General features: G+C 38.2%; 2 long non-coding RNA genes across 2 annotated transcripts in view; both read left to right on the top strand.

The window, feature by feature from the left end:
* The window catches only part of LOC117674166 (uncharacterized), a 49,796-nt gene extending 47,169 nt beyond the window's left edge, over nt 1–2,627 (top strand). The window contains exons 2-3 of the long non-coding RNA XR_015731247.1: nt 464–642; nt 1,897–2,627. This is a non-coding gene — a long non-coding RNA (uncharacterized LOC117674166). The remainder of the gene's footprint in view (nt 1–463; nt 643–1,896) is intronic.
* Nucleotides 2,628–4,948: 2,321 nt separating this feature from the next.
* On the top strand, nt 4,949–8,497 carry LOC148116710 (uncharacterized). Its single transcript, XR_015731246.1, has 2 exons — nt 4,949–5,537; nt 7,666–8,497. It is a non-coding gene; the product is annotated as an uncharacterized LOC148116710 (long non-coding RNA).
* Nucleotides 8,498–19,855: the final 11,358 nt, after the last annotated feature.

Genomic DNA, 19,855 nt, shown 5'->3' with positions numbered 1-19,855 from the left:
CGGGACCGTCTTTTGCCACCAATAGCCTCCCACTGACCAGTTCGTTCTCACAGGGAGGGACTACTCAGGGTACCGTCAGTCAAATTATGCCGACTGGCGACTCCCAGGGGGAGGGCCTTCTCTGTGAGGGCTCCAACCCTTTGGAATGAACTGCCCCCTGAGATACGAAATATCCCTGATCTCCGTGCTTTCCGCCGTGCCCTCAAGACCCTGATGTTCCAACAGGCTGGGCTAAACATATGAACATGTGAATGATTTTTTAAAATGTTATCTAATTCTGGGTTTTATTTAATTGACCAAACTAAGTAATAATTTTAATTAGCAATTTTATGATGTTTGTGTATCTATATTTTTCTTGACTGTACACCACCTTGAGTCCTACGGGAGAAAGGCGGTATAGAAATATAATAAATAAAATAAATAATAAATAATAAATAAAATCTCCATTCCCACCCCACTCTAGGGGAAAGATACTGCAAAATCCCCATTCCCTCCCCACTCTGGGGCCAGCCAGAGGTGGCATTTGCCAGTTCTCCGAACTACTCAAAATTTCTGCTACCGGTTCTCCAAATTACTCAAAATTTCCACTACTGGTTCTCCAGAACTTGTCAGAACCTGCTGGATTTTACTCCTGGTTTAAAGGTGTGTATTGGCTTTTATTTTCTTTCATAAAGTGTCACTTTCTATTTTGGTCCAAAGTGCTTAACCTCTCTCAGAACACATGTGTAGGGGAAAAAATGAAACATTCGGCAAAGAGAGAAGGGAGCAGAATGCCCTGCTAGCTAAACACTCCATTTTGTACCTCTCTGGGCATTGGTCTTATCTCCTATAGCTCTTGGACAATATTTTTTACACAAATAGTAGCAACCAAACATACGTTCTGAGGTAATTTTTTGGTTTTGATTTAATGTAAAGGGCAGATCTATCAATTATGACTGACAAACCATGGCTTTTAATTTATTACAATTTATGAATCCAACCAATGGAGGTTTATCCAGTTAACTATGATTAAATCAACTGCACACTAGCAAGAAGCAGGCTGGTATGCTAGCACATCTATTGCTTTTCCTGCAAATTCTTTTTTCTGCACTCAATGCAAATGTCATATTTTGTTCAATAACTTCAAGTGAAGTTTACCTTAGGAAGCATTACCTTCCTAAGGTAATCCTGTTCATCTGCTTAGATATCAATGTCTTAGTGTTCAATGGAACCTATTCCCATATAAATATAGGATTATGGTCTGAAGGGCAAAGTTTAAGTCTTTGATGGGCCAGTAGTTGCTGTCATTAAACCATCCCCCTTCTCCTTTGCCTAAACAGAAATTTAAGCTGAAGCTTCTATGTACTCACCTGTGGCCAGTTCTCACTTTAATGGGTCTTCACATATCTGCTCTAAAGACTAAGAACTTTTATTATCCTCGAATGCGCCAAAATGGATGAATTAACGATGGAGATCAAAGAAAGAGAAGACTCGGATTATTATAAAGTGTGGAATAGGTTTTATACATGGTTGGAAAACAGAAATCAAATTAAGAAATAAGAATTTAAAGTGAAATTAGATATTAACATACTGGATATAAATGTAAATAATGATCCTGCTAACAAAACAGTTAATTATGAATATTTAAAAATAAAGAGAAGGAGCAGAAGGATAAAAGCAAAAAGTAAAGACAAAAGTCGATGCAGAAAGTTGTAAAATTGTATATATCTGTTGTTAATATTGTATTTTAACGTCTGGTGTACGTGTGTTTTTGTTTTTTGTTTTTATCTCTTGATTTCTTTTGTTATTGTGTGTTTGATTTTAAAATGTAAAATACTCAATAAAATTATTTTTTAAAAAAAGAACTTTTATTATTGTCTGCAATAGCAACAATTGATTGTTCTGTTTACATTACAGGACTTTAAAGGACAAGACTGACATGACAGAAAAAAATACAGGCGTGCCATAGCTATTGAAAAAAATAACCAAATGAAAAGTAAGATTTTCACGATAGTAGACTTCTTAGGCACAATCCATTAGAGGTTAAATCTTTTCAAACTACACTGAATGAGGCACTAATTTTACACATGAAAATAAATGACATACCTCTTTAGTAGGACATAGCTGTCATTGAATTCCAAGGACATATTGTTCGGTACATAAGCCTACCAAGACAATACAGTGGTTTATTCTGTGATGCTTAGTTCTTTGTAGAGGTCAATATGATTATTATCTTAGATATGCTTTTATTTGAGCGGAGTAATTTTATTATGTATTGCCTTTTTATTCTACCTTTACAGGAAACATGAGGTGATTCTTGATTCTTGCCTCAACTTATTTTTTTTCCTTGTTAAATAACATTATCAGAGATTATGATTGCTAAACTTGATGGCAGACATAATAAGAAATTTTCAAAATTTCATTAAGATCTTTCTACATTTCCCCCAGTAATCAAATCACTGAAGGAAAATGCTTGTTATAAGCAAGACATTATGTGCATTGTACTTTATGCCAGTGGGGAAGTAGAGACTATGATATTCGATAAAATTTTGCTACTCAAGAAAAATGTTATGCCTTTTTTCCCAAATTACTGAGTTTTTTGGTTACAAGTATGTGGTTTTAGGTTTACAGATCAAGCTTTGAGAAATCTCAAAAAAAAAAAAAAAAAAAAGAGAGAGAGAGAGAGAGAAACTTTTGGCAAAAATTTCTTTTGATGTACTTTGCTAAACAGCCAAAGATCAAGAAATTATGCACAATTACAGAAACAAAACATTACAGAATTATGCATGAAGGATCAGAGTTTGATTGGTTGACGGTGGCAGTGGCATCTAATTTTTCTTGATATAAGATGTATTGAATTCAGTAGTATTTCTATTCTCTCTCTTACACAATCAGCAAACAGAAATCTCCACGATTATAAATGTAACAGTAAGAGGTCTGGTAAAGAGTATAGCTATATTTTCCAGGCTGGAGCAAAACAGGCTATTTCACAGGTAAAATGAGAAGACTAATCAAGGTTTTTTTTGTTTGTTTTGGGCCCCATCCTCTCTTAGAACTTTCTGTTGTGCTGTCTGTAGATCAAATAGTGGGAGGGGGCCATTCAGAGGACTGAAGGAAGCTGCTATGTTGTGTAAGCAACTTGGCCCCCACTCTCTCCCGCCAACTCACATCCCCCCACCCAACACACAGTGGCTGAGAATCAGCCAGCTTGCTGAGATGATAATTATCTCCCAATGAACAGGGGAGGGGAGGGGAGGGACCAACCTCCAGCATTTTCACTCTTCTGCTTAAACAAAGAAAAGCGTGGACAAATATGTTTGCATCACCAAGCCCTTGGTCTGCACATTTCCCTTTCATTCGCACCATCATAAAATATTCAGGAGGCAGTATCTTTTTGATTACTAATTTATGCTGTTTACAGACTCGGTAAGGGGGGGGCACAAAAGGAGAGAATGGTGTGGAGGGGGGAGTAACCAGATGGGTGTCTTCCTATTAAGAAAAGTACTGACATTTGTTGAATGGGATGCCTTACATTTAGAGTTTTCCTTTTATTAGGAGGCAGGTTATTACTGTATGTCAAGTAAACATTCTCAACAATATCATATTTTTTTTTATCCCTCTGCTACACAAAAATGCAATTAATTGGCATTCTTCCTCCCACCAAGTGTGGGGTCCATACCTTTTTCACCTGATGCCTTGTCACACCCAACCCATTTTGTTCCCAGAAGATCTGCAGTCCAATTTCAATTCAGTTTATTGCAGTCATAGACCAGAGACCTGGACTACAGTTCCATAATAGGGCATCTGTTTTGCAAGCCGAGATCCTGGATTCTCAGTGACATAGAAGAAATGAGAAAGGCTTCCTCTTAACTCCTTGGAAGACTGGTGCCAAGTCAGTGTGTAGTACAATTTACAGATCTGGGACTGATGTATCTACTGGAGGTGGTTAATGTGATATATATTCCATAAGCGTCAGGAGATACTTCTTTTGCTGCCCATAAAGCTGAATCACCTGACTTTATTTATTATTAAAGATTCTTATAATATAAGACTGAGAAGCCAGGCACTCTGTAAGGAAAGCATCTATAATAAGCACTTATTATCAAGCCTGGCTTTATAAGCCATCCATGCAATGGCTTGTGTGAAAGTGTGCACCTCACCCCAAGAAAGGAAATTGTGGGCTGGGATTTGAGCTGAGAGGAGGAAAATTCTACAGGAGGAAATAAAGGAGGGAAAAAAAAGTTAAGATGGGGGTTGTGAGTTCCTTAAGGGAATAATCATAATATGCTCTCAAAATTCCAAGTATATTCTTGCTATAGCATATGAAAAGTTCTTCTGTTTAAAATAATTCTTCACTTATCTAACCTCTCAGGTTTTTGTTGAAACAAACATTGATTTTTATCAGGTGGGTTTTCAGGTTTCTATTTACCTGCATTATCTTGAGCGGTATATAAATGAAGCCATACCTTAAAGCAGGGGTGAAATGCTCCCGGTTCAGACCAGCTCGGGTGAGTAGGTAGCAATGGCGGCGGGCAGTTCGGAGAACCGGTAGCAAAAATCCCTTTCCCCCCCCTCAGCCTCCAGCTTGCTTTCCTTCACACACCTGCCTTGCTTCGCTTGCTGTAATCCCTGTAATCCATTGCATCAGCAAGCAACTGAATCTCCCTGCCTGCAATCAAGCTCATCGGTGAGCAGCTCTTTCTGCCTGCCTGCCTGCATGTAAGTTTTTTTTCCCCTTTGGGAGCTTTAAAAAAAATAGTTAATTGGGGTTTTTTTTAGTTGTTCTTTTTTTAGACCTAGCCATTTAAAGTTTAGGAAGTTTTAAAATTAGCTGCTTTTATATACAAATAAAAATAAAATAAAATAAAATAATATTTGTGCAGCTTTCTGAGATTTTGTGTGTTTCTGTAGTGTTTCACTCTAACTACACAAACACACAAAATCTCACAAAGTTTGTGTGTGTAAAGTGTGAAAGTTGGTTTTTTGGACTTTTTGTGGCTGTGTGAGGTTCCTGCTTGTTGCAGGGGCCATTTTGGGTCTAGCACAGCTGCTTTTACATTATGGATGAGCCAGTTGTGTTGTGTTGTGTTGTGTGTGTGTAAAGTGTGAAAGTTGGTTTTTTGGACTTTTTGTGGCTGTGTGAGGTTCCTGCTTGTTGCAGGGGCCATTTTGGGTCTACCACAGCTGCTTTTACATTGGGTGAGCCAGTTGTGTTGTGTTGTGTTTTGTAGGTTAAAAAAGGGCAAAGAAGTGATGTTGACTTGGCCACGCCCACCTGACCAACAAGCCACACCCACTAATTAAGCCACACCCACAGAACCGGTAGCGAAAATTTTTTAGATTTCACCCCTGCCTTAAAGGAACCATAGTGTGGAGCAACAGCAGTGGTGGGTTGCCCCCAGTTCGGACCAGTTTGCAAGAACCGGTAGTAAAACCGGCAGGAGGCCCCCCCACTGCCACGGATGTCATTATCGGCGATCTCCGCATGCGCAAAAGCAAGGTGCGTGTGTGAGTGAAGCAAGGTCCGCCTGTGATCCCATTGTGAACTGGAAGTAAGGGTAAGTAGAACCCACCCCTGAGCAACAGATATAAGTGTTTTCAGTAATAGGGGACTTCCCCATTAGAATATAGAATAACAGAGTTGGAAGGGACCATGGAGGTCTTCTAGTCCAACCCCCTGCCCAGGCAGGAAACCCTACACCACTTCAGACAAATGGTTATCCGAAATCTTCTTAAAAACTTCCAGTGTTGGAGCATTTACAACTTCTGCAGGCAAGTTGTTCTACTGATTAATTGTTCTTACAGAAATTTCTCCTTTATTCTAGGTTGCTTTTCTCCTTGATTAGTTTCCACTCATTGCTTCTTGTCCTGCCCTCAGGTACTTTGGAGAATAGCTTGACCCCCTCTTCTTTGTGGCAGCCCCTAAGATATTGGAACACTGCTATCATGTGACCCCTAGTCCTTCTTTTCATTAAAATGTTGCTTTAGAGTGGACATGTAGAGGAATCCTTGTACATTAAATTGAGCTTCTCTCTCTCTCTCTTTCTCTCCCCCTTCCTCCCTGTTGGGAACACAGCATGCAACTTATTCACTATTTTCCTTCTTACATGCCTTGTGTATGAAGCTGGTATCACTGAGGATGGATGAAAAGCCGTTAATGAAATCTAGAAACCCAGCATCCAGCATTCAGTCTTTTGTAACATCCATACATAGTATATCTATGCAGTAGTCAGTCACACAGATTGTCATGAACTCTGCTGCGAGAAATCAGAAATATTGTATTACTATTATTATTATTGCTACTACTATTCATTGAAGCTGTCCTTCTCCCTCTCTGCTTTCTTCTCTCCTTCTGCCTCACAAAGCCTCAATGCCTTTTTTTCCCTTTAGCTATCCTCTTGACATATCCTCACAGTATTTGTAGCAAGCAGGAATCTTTTGCAGATGTTTTTCCACTTTGGGGGTTGCTACTAGTAATAAAAATGTAGTTCTTGATTACATTTATATGTCACAGCGAGGCGATCTCAGAGCCAAGCAGGGAAGCTTGCTGACACATGAGAGGAGAAACTCCCTCTCCCACTGCTTAAGCAGCCCAACAGCACCATGAATTTGATGTCATGGAACAGGTTCAGCAGCACTTCAGGAAACCAGTGGCCGAACATTCCCAGTTCCAATGAGTCAGCATCCCAGTGAACTGGAAAAGCTACAACGAAGGCTTGCAGCTATATGAAGTTGCCAAATAAGTAGAACGGAAAGGCTGTATCATTTGTTACTCCAGATGGAAATAGTTTTTTTAAAAAGCAATTCCCCCCCCCTTGCAAATCGATAGACGGCAACAGAAGGAAAGCAGAGATAAACCTTTTCTCCTTGATGTATGAGACTTCTATTTGCATAGAATGTATCACCTAAAATTCCAGGAATCTGCATGACCTCCCAAAGAGCCATCCAAAGTTATTACTGCTACAGTGTAAAAAAAAAAAATATTATTATTATTTTTAAATGCTCTGCTCAATTCATTCGGAGTTGATCCTTTCTTGCTGTTGTATGTATTTTTTCTTTTGTTGATTGGTTTAGCCCATTAAAGGGTTTTAAAGTGGGGGGTGGAGATGGAATAGTAATAAATGGGGAATAATTGTATGGATTACGTCAATTCACTGGCAGCCACGCGTTCTAGCCTCGGTTGACCCTGATCAGTACTTGGAATCTGGGGCTGATGGCTGGATCGAGAAGCTGAAAAGAAAAAAAACATGCTGGAAGGAGGAAGTGGCAAACTACTTCTTTACCGTAGCCAAGACCATTGCAAGGAGGATATGCCCATATATAGTCACCAGGACATTGGCTCAAGGGCTTCTCTACCATAAATTTAAATTCAATCAAATTCAGGAATGAGGGGTCCTTGGTGCTCTCTGAGCTTGCTTGGAGCATATGCACCAAGACAAATTCCTTGTGTGTCCAATCACACTTGGCCAATAAAAAATTCTATTCTGTTCTGTTCTGTTCTGTTATTTTCTTGCAAACATTTCATTAGCCTAACTCGGTAACATCATCAGTGCTAGTAAAGATTTTGAGGTGGCTGTTCTATACGTCTTTTTCTTTGTGCTAATATTTAAGGATTAGCCTTGAGCATATCATTCAAAAGAAAACTGTTGCACATCCCTAATTCACAGAATTTTTTCTTTCTACTAGGGAAATGTTGAAGAGTTCCAGCTGCAGTATGAAGTCTTGTATTTTTCTCTGCCATCTCAGGATTCCGTCACCTGAGACATCTGCAAATTTCTCTTAGTAAGGACAGTAACTAATTTGCCTATCTTTTTTTAAAATCTATGTTTCTTTCAGTATTTTTAAAAAATTGTGTTCTGATCTTTCAAATTATCTTTCTGGGACAGCTTTATAACATTTATAAATAAAATAAATTGATATAAATAAGAGCATGATGATTTTACACTCAGGCAGCTGTTACTATAAACAGCTGGAATACATTTCTTTACATGAAATGTATAAAAGCACATAAGCTATGATCACCTGCAAGTATAGAAAAAAGGGGTGGAATGAAGAGCTTTGTGCAAATTTCCCAGAAGAAGATAACTTCATCAGTGAAATGTTTACTTATATGCCTTAAAGTTTAGCATGTTTAAACAGTTTGATCTGTTTCAATTGACATAAACAAAGTTCAGCTCACATTTAAAATAAAAAAAAAAATCTGTGTTTGGAAAGAATGCTTGCCTGGCTAGAGAACAAGTTATAGAAGATTCTTCAACTTCTGGCATTTTTGAAAGCACGTTTTTGAAGAAAACGACACAAAGGTTGCAGATACACATGTAGTGTAAGAGTGGATTTTCTTGCACACCCTGTTTCTTCTAGTGCACAAGAAGAAATGAATTGTTACATCTGGCAGAAATTTGCCAGTTGATACAGTCTGGGTTTGGGATCAGGACATTAATCGCTGCAAGGTTGATGGATTTTTTTTTTTAACAGAAGTACAATTTTCATTCAATAAATAAAACTATTTTTGCTTTTATGAGGTTTAAAGATTATTTCCAGTTATTTCATAAGTATAATTACATTGTTAAACCTACAGGATAAGGAACTTTTTGTGTTTTAGGAAAACCAATATAAAAATTAGTCAATAGAATAAAACAGGGTTTTGTTCCCTCCAGAACTCCCCTCCAAGGGTTGTCCGAACAAGGACTGGAAAGAAAAAAAGAAGAAATTAAAAAGACACACTAGAGGTCACTGTTGCTATTCGAGCAACAAGCTAAGTTGCTTCTCTGGAGCTTGTTTAAGACTCTAATGACAGATAATACACATCAAACATTTCAACACGACAGAAAGAAAGTATTTCTGGGTGTACATTTCAAAGTGTGGAGAAATAAGAGCATCTACTAGAATAAAATAAGATACTGATATGAATAAGAATATTGTGTTAATGAATGTGAACTTGCTTCATAATGTGGGTGAGCCAAGAACTGAAGTTCAGCAAATATCATTTTCTAATGTACAGGTCTCTCTCTTTTTTTGATTCTTGAATTTGCTCCATGGCTAAATCAACTAATTTATTTTTTACAAATAAATAATATGTTCTCGGCTATGCATGTACACCTAAAGGTTAATCAATGGAAAGCTTTGTGCAAACATAAAATATAACACGTAAGCCCAAACTTAACAAAGAAGTTTGAATAATGAAACAGGAAATTACTTTGTTCATCTTAAATTGTTTAAGAAAGGAAGTCATTGTTTTCTCTCATAAACAGATCCATTTCAGTGAAGGAAGGATTATCTTTTTCATGCATACAAAACTATCTGTGAAATACATTGTGATGTGTAGTATTTCTAAAGCATAGGCCTGTAATAGTTATTCCTTACTATGTTTTATGTTAGAGAAAAACAATTCCGAATTTAAGATAGATTTTAAAAAAGATTGAAGAAATGAAGAAAAAAATGTTATGAACAAAATTAAATATCTGGTATGCTGCCCAACTTTTCTGTCTTGTCAACTACAGTTGCTGATGCCGACCCCATCCCCAAGAAAGGTGTGCATGAAACATAATTTATATTACTAGGTACATTATATACATATACTGTACAACTGATCAGAGACCTATCAAAGGCTAGAATCAAAATAGATAAATTAATATTAATTGAAATAATGACTAATGGTTAAAATAGATTGGTTAAAATTTAAATCAAACTATTTGTAAAACATATTGACCCCATCTTTATATAAACATGCAAGCTCCTTTCACATAAGCTTTTCTCTCTCCCCCCTCCTTCTCCCTCCCTCCCTTTCTCTCTCTCTCTCTCTCTCTCTCTCTCTCTCTCTCTCTTACACACACACACACACACACACACACACACTTGCCTATTTGCTTCTTTACTGTTCTTGCATTGACTGCAAAACAAGTTAATTCACTGAAACTTTCCATTTTCCGCCAGATAAAGATAACGATAAATGCAGACATTCATGTTCTATCAAGGAGCTCAGGATACCAATAATGTGAGCCAATTTTGAGCACGTTGTTTTGAAAATAGATGACATGATCTCTCTCTCTCTCATACACTTAAAAACTTAAATAAAAAATCCTGACCTCACTGATTATAAATCTTAATTGGCTCATTGTGGCCCATCACTTCTTTATCTGATTGATTCTATGGATCTAAAATGATTAGTTGAGGTTTTCTTCATCAGCAAGGATCTCAGCAAGGTTTTCTTCATCAGCAAGGATCTCAGAACAAGTTAACACCTGGCCATTATTATTTATTTTTAGAATTTTACAATTCTAAAAATAAATCCTCAACTTGCAAACTGTGGTCTTTTGGTCCTTCATTTTTACCCAACAGTACTAGCTCTAGAATGAAAAATCTTTCTAGTGTATTGCTACAATTACTACTTTCAAATCTGGTTGACAGTTTCTTCTTGAAAGTATGGAATTTAAGGATCTTAGTTGCCTGGAGCAGCCATTTTCTCTTTCTGTCAGATTCTGAACAATCGGTTAATGATAAGTAACAACCAGTGTGCTGTTTAAGGATGAAAAAAGATACTGCTCTGTTTTACAAGCCAATACATTCCTGAATGGGCAAACTGTCCCATTTTATTTTACTCTAAAAAGGCCATGTTGTTAACACAGAGGCAGACATCTTATACCACTGATAAATTAAACGTTTAAACTTAATGCAAGACACAAGATGGCATGAAGACCTGTGTGGAAATCCTAGTTAAGCTGAACACCTCACTACCCCAATCACCAAATTGGAGTTATCCTTGCTGGCATGTAATTGAATCATCCCTGAATCTCTGTTGCCCATTTCATACATGAAGCACCTTTAAACATTCCTTCTGATTGTGAGAGATTGTTCTTTCTTAAGATGAGAAGGGGGCAAATAGAAGGGAGATATACAATTATGAGATGAGAAACATAGCAGGTTTCCAAGTTAGAAAGGTGCATCTGGGTCTGGACGTGAGAATGTGACTATCCCTGAGAGCCCATATGTCTGCTGGAGCAGAGCCTCCGCATAAAGTGGCATTGGATATCAAATCTATTTGAGCCAATCTCTAAGCCAGATGTGTCAGAAAGAGATAAAAAACAATAGCTCAACAATATGGGATATGATACACATTTTGGCCAAAATCCAGCAGAGAGTTAAGTGCACTTAAGCTGATTGAAATCAGTGGGCTTATGTATGCTTAACTCTGTGTTGGATGGCAGCCTTTGTATATAAAACGCACCTCATACATATTCAGATAATAATTTATTATTTGGATTTAGAAAACCATACAAAAGAAATTGAACCTTCTGATAATAAACAATCACAGTTAAAGGGGGGGGGATGACCAAACCAGGCTGGCATTAGCATGGCCTCCATATGGAGGTTGATGTGAACCATTGAAGTTGCTTTTCGTATATATCTCAATGAGGGGAAGATATTGCATTTGTGTGTGTGTGTGTGTGTGTGTGCAGTTAGACCTTGCTTACTGACAGTAATTGGGACCAGCAACTCTCCCACTAAGCAATGCAATCATAATGCATGGTGTCACATAACCATCTGATTCACGATGGAAGCTATTGCAGTCCCAATTGCCATTGTTAAGTAAATCCTATGCAGTTGCAATTTTCCTTGGTCACATGATTGCCATTCACAACTTTCTGCCAGTTTTCCTGTTGACTTTGCTTGTTGGAAGTTGACAGGGTTGCAAACAGTGATCACATGACTATGCTGTGACGGCTGTAACTACAAGGATCTATCAAAGCCCCCTTTGTTACTGCCATAACTTTGAATGGTCACTGAATGAGTGGTCATTTAATCAGGACTCCTTGTATTTAATTGTATGTAGCACTTTGGAATGGATCTGCATAGTTCAAAAGGATTGAACAGCACTCATAGAAATTTAAGACAGTCTACTCCATATTCTGCTTTGGTCTTCAATGAGAATGACCTGGATCTGGTGTTATTATGTGATATTTTACTTACATTTTCCAAATGTATGACATATATGGCTTCCTTTGGCAAGACCTATTATAGTCTTTGCCATATAAAGTAGGAATGCATGTGAAGTTTAACAATGGGGAGATCCAAGTATTATTGTTTCCTATAAGAAAAGCCAAACTCAAGTCCTTTAAAACAGTTTATAATTGGCATAAACTACTATATCTCTGACATATAACAGCAATAAAAATAGCTAGTGCTGACTTTATCAGGTCCCAAGGGAAAGGTTAAGTATGAAAATGGCCAGGTAGAATGTCAGGATCTTAAAGAGAAACCCAGAAACAATAACCACGTAATATCAGTATGCCTTAATCTGGATCCAAATCTTCTTCACTATTTATATAAAATGAAGTATTTGGTCTGTTGATAGTATTCAGCATATGAGCTCCATGTAGGGTTTTTTTTTTTAATTATTTGTTTGGAAAGCCATTGGAGCAATTTCATTTTGTCTATTAACCTACATATTAACATTCACACAACTGTAACATCACTAATGATCACTCTGATTTAGAGTAAACAGTCTTTCTAGGAAGTATTATGACAACTCTGTATTAAAATGAGAATTATTCTGACTTTTATTTTAATCACTGCTCCATCTATTTAAACCATGGCTCTAACATCTTATTAAAGAATCTCAAAAAGCCGTTAACAGGTGATTGGATGATTGCATGCCATGCATTCAGTGTCAGGTCTTAGCAACCATATAGACCAGTGATGGCTAACCTTTTCCAGACCAAGTGCCCAAAGCGCGCATATGCGCATGCGAATGTGTGCATGTGCACCCGAACTCCCAAAATGCAATGCGCATGTGGCCCCTGTATATGTGCCCCATCCACGGCACATGCACACACCCCCCTGCATGCTCACAGCCACACTGCACATGCCCGCGTGCCCCCCACATGTGTCCCACCACCCCGTGCATAATTGCGCATGCCCCCGCATACACCCACCCCTGCGTATGCACGGCAGAGACCCGACGACCAGCTAGTTGGCGGGAGGCACACGCGGATGCATGGCGGTGCTGAACAGGGGTGACAGCTTGCGTGCCCAGAGAGAGGGCGCTGCATGCCACCTGTGGCACATGTGCCATAGGTTTTCCATCACAGATATAGACCGATACCAACCAATAAGTGACTAATTAATGTAAATGGAACTTCAGTTGATAAAAAGTAAATCGAAACAGCAATTAATAATTATTTTTTTCCCATAGTCCTGGCAATCTGGGAAGAAAGACTGAGAAAGTTTACCACTGTTTGTAATATTACATGTTATACATACATATACACACACCTCTCTCTCTCTCTCTCTCTCTCTCTTATCTATCTGTCTAAAATGTTCTATATTTAAATCTATATCATCTATATCTATATAAATCTATATCATCTATCTATCTATCATCTATCTATCTTGTGTGTGTGTGTGTGTATTTATATGTATAACATGTAATATTACTATATATAGATTAATAAATTATCCAGATGAATGGGTGTCCATGTTTATATTTGTGAATGTAGCTGCATCCATGAGGTGGGATCAAAGAAGGCAAGATGGTGGTTATGATGATGCAAACAAAGCCCTGCCCTTTTATACATATATGCCACATTGATTCAAGGATAAAAGAGCTGGAACTTCAATTCTACTTCCATGAGTGCCATCTTATCTTTTTGCACCTTCTACTCAATGGACATTGCTGTATTACCTAAGGTACCTTTGAACTGGGCCTGATTCTGATGACTGTATGGACTGTATGCCTGCCATCATTACTTATCTCTGTTGATATTCTTGACTCTATCCATCCTCCTTATTGATAGCTTTCCTTCACTCAATCTTATCAAACATAGTCATATTTTCCATTGTATTATCTGCTTACATCACATGGCCAGACTGACAATGTCTGTCTGCTGATCACTACCTCAAAGGAGTTCTATGTTTTGATTTCAATCAGAAATGATTGACGATTCTTTTTGCTAAAACTTTTATTAACTATTTCCAAATCCTTAATTTGAAGGTGACATCTAATTTATTTCTTCATTCTTGTCAACGTCCAGCTTTCCGAGCTATACCTTGACACTGGAAAGACCACTGTTTTAATTATTCTGATCTATGTTGTTATAGAAATAGATTTATCCTGAATTATGCTAAATATGTCATTACCTATTTCCCTAGGATAAGGATTCATCTTTTCTTTACTTCTACAGCATGTTCTATAACAATGGTGGGTTCACCATCCATGCTGGCTTTTTCTGCAGAATATTCCGGAGTTCTCTAGAATATTCTTGGAACATTTGCTTCCATACATTTCTACTACAGAATCAGTGTGAACAAGTCCTAATATGGTAGAACAGCTTAAATAAAGACATTGGAGAATACAGCAGAACTTAGGACTTTTGTCCAAAGGTTCAGTTACAAGATCAAAGCAGTCTCAATTGTTTCAGACAAGAAGGATGCAAACCATCCTAATTAGTTATCCAATTTGTTCCAGAGCCCAAAAATAAACAAGCAAACAATCTGGTTGCAACATTACACTGGGAAGAATGATGTTTCGATGCAACATTGATTTCTTTATGTAATTGTAGCTCCTCGCTTGAAATTGTATTTTTAAAGATTAATACTGAAAAGACTTCATGATCGTGTGCATGATATGACAATTGTAACTTATGTTAGAATTAAATCTATTTTTAAAACATTTTTAATTTAAAAAAGGACTGTATAGTCATTACCAGACCATCCATCCTAATGACCTCATCCCATTTTTCGTTCTATTGTTGAAACAAGTAATAGATTAATAGCTGCAGGAATCCCTACAGAAAGAATTAGCTCCTTTTAAGGTCTCTTTTGGGAGACAGATCTTGGAAATCTGAACACTGAACTACTTTGTTGGCAAGTGAAGTTACATTTGTACCATTTACATTTCACGATTCTGAATGTGGGTCACAACAGTTCAGCCAAATTAGCTCCATCTGGATAAGTGAAACCAAGGAATACCTGTCAAAAATGGATCCAGAATGTCACATTTTAAGTTGGCGCCATATTTTAAAGCTTTTTACAGACAATTGTGGATTAGTTCAGTCACTGAGGATAAACTGAGGTTAACTTAACCTTTCAAAGCAGTCACTGGTGGAAGGAAGAGGTGTAGAAGAAAGCCAGTGGCCTTAAATATCAGCAATTTTTTAAACACCACAACAAAAACAACTTCGCTTTAAAGTACACCACCAGTGAACCCCAAAACAAAACTTGAGGAAACATAGACAGACAGAGAAGCATATAGAAAATTAGGCAGGGTAATTCCCATATGCAGAACCTCATTTTGTCTAAACATGGTAGTTTCTCAATACTTCAACCTTACTTTTACTTTTGGTTTAGTTGAATAATTAGTTACCTTTCGGAAGAAAGTAAGGAAAACTATTTGTAATACTATAAAATAATATTCTACATTACTATAAAAGTATCTCTTTTGTACAGTTTTTTTTTTAAAAAAACCTCATTATTTCAACTATAAAGCCTGCATTACTTTAACTATAATAAAGGGTGAGGGATCATCCTCACATTCCCTTAGCAATGATAGGAACATGCCTAAGTAATGGTTTCAAGTTACACGCATTTGAGATGCGCTCAACTTAAACCCAACAACAGCAGAAGAAGCTTAAAATTGATCTTATCTGTTCCAGTTTTAATGTAAACCCATTTCTCCTGGCATGTTTTTTGCATGTTGTGTAGTTGACAATGCAGTGAGAGGCCAGGATCTGCTCAGCTTCTACTAGCCAGCTTAGGCAGCTGGGAGCATGCCAATTCTTCTCTGGTTATTCTCCTTAATTATCATTTTGGCTTAACTGCAGTCTGGATTTTTCAGAGAAGTTAGTTCCATATTGTCTGACTAAAAAATTGGTAAAGGAGTCCGTGCAGATTTTATTCCACTAGTTATCACCAACTATAAGGGGCAGTGCTCATTTCCGTTTCAAGGCCATTAAGCCAGAACTATCCGAAGGCAATTCTATGTGGCCAGCAGGACGTTATGGAGTGCTGTTACCTTCCCACCAAAGTGGTACCTATTTATCTACTCGCCTTTGCATCCTTTCAAACTGCTAGAATGGCAAGAGCTGGGGGGGGAGGATGGGAACTCACCCTGTCACATGGCACTCATGGTCTCGAAACTGGTCTGCTGACTTTCCATCCAACAAGCGCAGTGTCTTAACCACTGAGCTCCTGTGCTGCCCCAGTACTGTCTGACGGGGACTTTTATATCTTTATCCAGCTCCTGTAATGCACAAAATCTTCATTTTAGCCAGGCAGAAGACCCAAGTCCTGCTCATTCTACATTCCTGGGTTAGTCAACAATGAAAGCATTATAGACTTTTCATTACTTCTGCTGATAAGCGATTTCATACTGGCATAATCCTTGTATTACAGGTAATGTATGTTTGAAGTTACTGGGGGACGGGTACTTAGGACCCAGATTTGAAGGTCCAATGGTCAACTCCCCCATACCTGTGGTTACATGACTGCACTTCAGGCACTTGGCAAGCAGATCACATTTATAGACATTTGAAGCATCCCATAGTCATATGACTGTGTTTTACAACAGTTTTGCTGAAAACTGGCTTTTAGCACTAGCACTTAGACTTATATACTGCTTCACAGTGCTTTACAGCCTCTCTAAGTGGTTTACAGAGTCAGCATATTGCCCTCAACAATCTGGGTCCTCATTTTACCAACCTCGGAAGGATGGAAGGCTGAGTCAACTTTGAACCTGGTGAGATTCAATCTACCAAACTGCTGGCAGCCGATGATCAGCAGAAGTAGCCTGCAGTACTGCACTCTAACCACTGCACCACCGTGGCTCATTTAATCATGGTTTTCAGCAAAATAGGCCAATAGTGAACCACAAGTTTACTTAATAACCATGATGTTTGTTTAATTACAATGTTTGTTTAATTAAAAAGGTCATTTACAATCATCACAACCATTATGGAGCCTCCATAATGGGGAGGCTCCATTACGGTCATAACTCAAAGACTACCTGCAGATGGGCTGGAGTGGAGGAATCAGACTCTTCTGGGTGATGCCAGACATGGTCTCTTGCAACCCTAGCTAAGGATAGCAATAGCAATAGCACTTAGACTTATATAGCGCTTCACAGTGCTTTACAGCCTCTCTAAGCGGTTTACAGAGTCAGCATATAGCCCCAACAATCTGGGTCCTCGTTTTACCCACCTCGGAAGGATGGAAGGCTGAGTCAACCTTCAACTAACTCCTTATCACCCACTCCCATTTAACCCACAGTCTTCTTTCATGAGGGTGGCTGCTCAGTTTTTGGACATAAATGGAGTCTTGTTTCACAAAAGCAGTAGAATCAACTCCAGAAAAAGCTCAAATAATGGGCTACAGGAATGAAGGTCTGTATCTGCAATCTCACCATTGGGCATATTTAAGCACCCTTCCTACATTTACTGCACCCCATCCCATCACAGGTTAAAGAGAGTGATTGCTGGCTGGTGGTATTCAGTGGAAGGGTAAATGAAACCAGTCTTGATACTGTAACAGAATAAAGTCAGGCATCAGAGTACCCAATGTTGTGCTGACAGGCTTTTCTGTCAGCAAAGAAAGATATATCTTCAAAGGAAACTTACTCTCTGAAGAAAGCAATTTTGACAAAACTACAAATGCTTGTGTAAGAGCAATAATGCTGCTCTGAACTGGCTCAGTGGAGCACCTACGTTTTCAAAGATCTGTTTTGTTGGCCTGAAAAGAATTCAGTCAAAGGAAGCAATAAATCAAACCCAAAAGACAAAAGTTCTTTGGCCAAAATCCTTGCTACTCCACTACCAGGACAAGATTTAAGATGAATTCAGATAGTTAGGTGCAAAGAAGGGCAACAAAGGCAATAAGGGACAGATACTAAATCCTGCAAGAAGGGATTGAACTAAATTAATATTTGTAGTTTTGAAAACATATGGTAGAGCTTCTAAGCTGCACATTTGAACTGGAGACAAGGACATATTATCCTGAAGTACAAATTTATTTAGCAATGGAGGTAAAGAAAGGCCTAAAGAAGGATGGAGTCACAGTCCCTCTTTATAGACCCATGCAAGTTGGAATTTGTATGTGACTGGATAATCTGTCAGGCATTTCGTTGGATGTAGCATATCATGTGCCTAGTGAGGTCCTAAGGGCTAGATGATATAATGGAACAAAACTACAAGGACAATGGAGATTTGAAAGAACAAAGAGGCCATCTTTCAGAAACATTGTTAGTTTCATGTTCTCAGAACTCTGCTCCTCTTCCAGTATCTTTTATCAAATTATCATTACTTGGCCTTCTCTTTGCATTGTGGCTAAGCTGACATTGTAGTTTTGCTGGAAAAGTATAAAGGGAAAGGGAAAGGTTCCCCTCGCACATGTGTGCTAGTCATTCCCGACTCCAGAGGGCGGTGCTCATCTCCATTTCAACGCTGAAGAGCCAGCGCTGTCCTAAGACGTCTGCGTGGTCATGTGGCCGGCATGACTAAACACCAGAGGCTCACAGAACATTGTTACCTTCCCACCAAAGGTGGTCCCTATTTTTCTACTTGCATTTTTTACGTGCTTTCGAACTGCTAGGTTGGAGAAGCTGGGACAAGTAACGGGAGCTCACCCCATTACACGGCACTAGGGATTCGAACTGCTGAACTGCCACCCTTTCGATCGACAAGCTCAGCGTCTTAGCTACTGAGCCATCACGTCCCATATGGGAAGTATAAATATAGGTAGCCTCAATTTAGGAACGGTTGTTAAGCAACCATTTGAAGTGACAACAGAACCCATCCCCCCAAAAGGTACTTATAACCCACTTCTGAAATTTTGATGGATGCCCCCCCCCAGTCACATGACTGCATTTTTGAGCACTTGGCAACTGACCTGAATTTTTGGCTGTTTGCAGCATCCCTTAGTCACATGATCACTATTTGTAACTTTTTTGCCTAAAACTGACATTTACTTCTGGTACTTCTGGGGGAAAAATACCTATAGTAAACCATGGGTTCATTTACTGAACATGGTGATTGCTTAATGACTGCAAATTCACTTAACAACTAAAGTGATTTACTTTTATGGCAAAAAATGTCATAAAATTGGGTCAGTCACAAGATGACCCACTTTATAACTGTCACATCTTATGATTGTAATGCTCCATTATGGTCGTATAAGTCAAGGATTACTTATATTTTTGTAATGAGGTAGTCCCCCAGTTTGACACCATATAGTTGAACCAGTGACTTGTTTCCCCTTGGAAAGAAAAGTTTAGCTTAGGAGCTTTTAACTTGGTCCCAAGAATTTTTCTCCAGTTTTAGAGTGATATGACAGCACTCTTGAATTACTAGAAGTAATTGGAAAGTTGGAAAGTCCTTGTTTCCTCAACATTATCCTGGAGCGCAAGATATCAAATAAACATATTAAGTTAAAAGAAGGCAGATTCTGGTTAAATGTTAAGAAAAGCTTCATAACAAACTTTGGAACAGCACATATATTACAAAACAACTTTAATTAAGGAGCTGATAATCAAAAGTACCCAATCCAATCCAAACAATCTAGTAGATTGTGTAGATAGCAATAATAACCAGAACATTAAAATTTACATTTCTATGCCATGAATCTTTTACACTCATGATACATCAACAGAAAAATAAGAATAAATCTGACTCCAGAAAATAACATAAGACAATATAGTTTCATTAACAAAATCAAAAACACGAATAACAAAACAACAACATTTAGGTGCCCTAAATGCCCTAAGCTTTCATGCACGAATGTCCTTAGGGAACTGCGGTTTTCATATTATTTCGTGTTTCTCTCCATACTGTTGTGACTTGGACTCTCCAAGACAGCCAAACTAAAATGTGAAAAAAGCTGCATTGATGGT

This window comes from Pantherophis guttatus, chromosome 1, assembly GCF_059756535.1.
Source record: "Pantherophis guttatus breed Tessera chromosome 1, ASM5975653v1, whole genome shotgun sequence".
Classification (NCBI taxonomy): domain Eukaryota; kingdom Metazoa; phylum Chordata; class Lepidosauria; order Squamata; family Colubridae; genus Pantherophis; species Pantherophis guttatus.
This window is presented reverse-complemented; position numbering and strand designations above follow the sequence as displayed.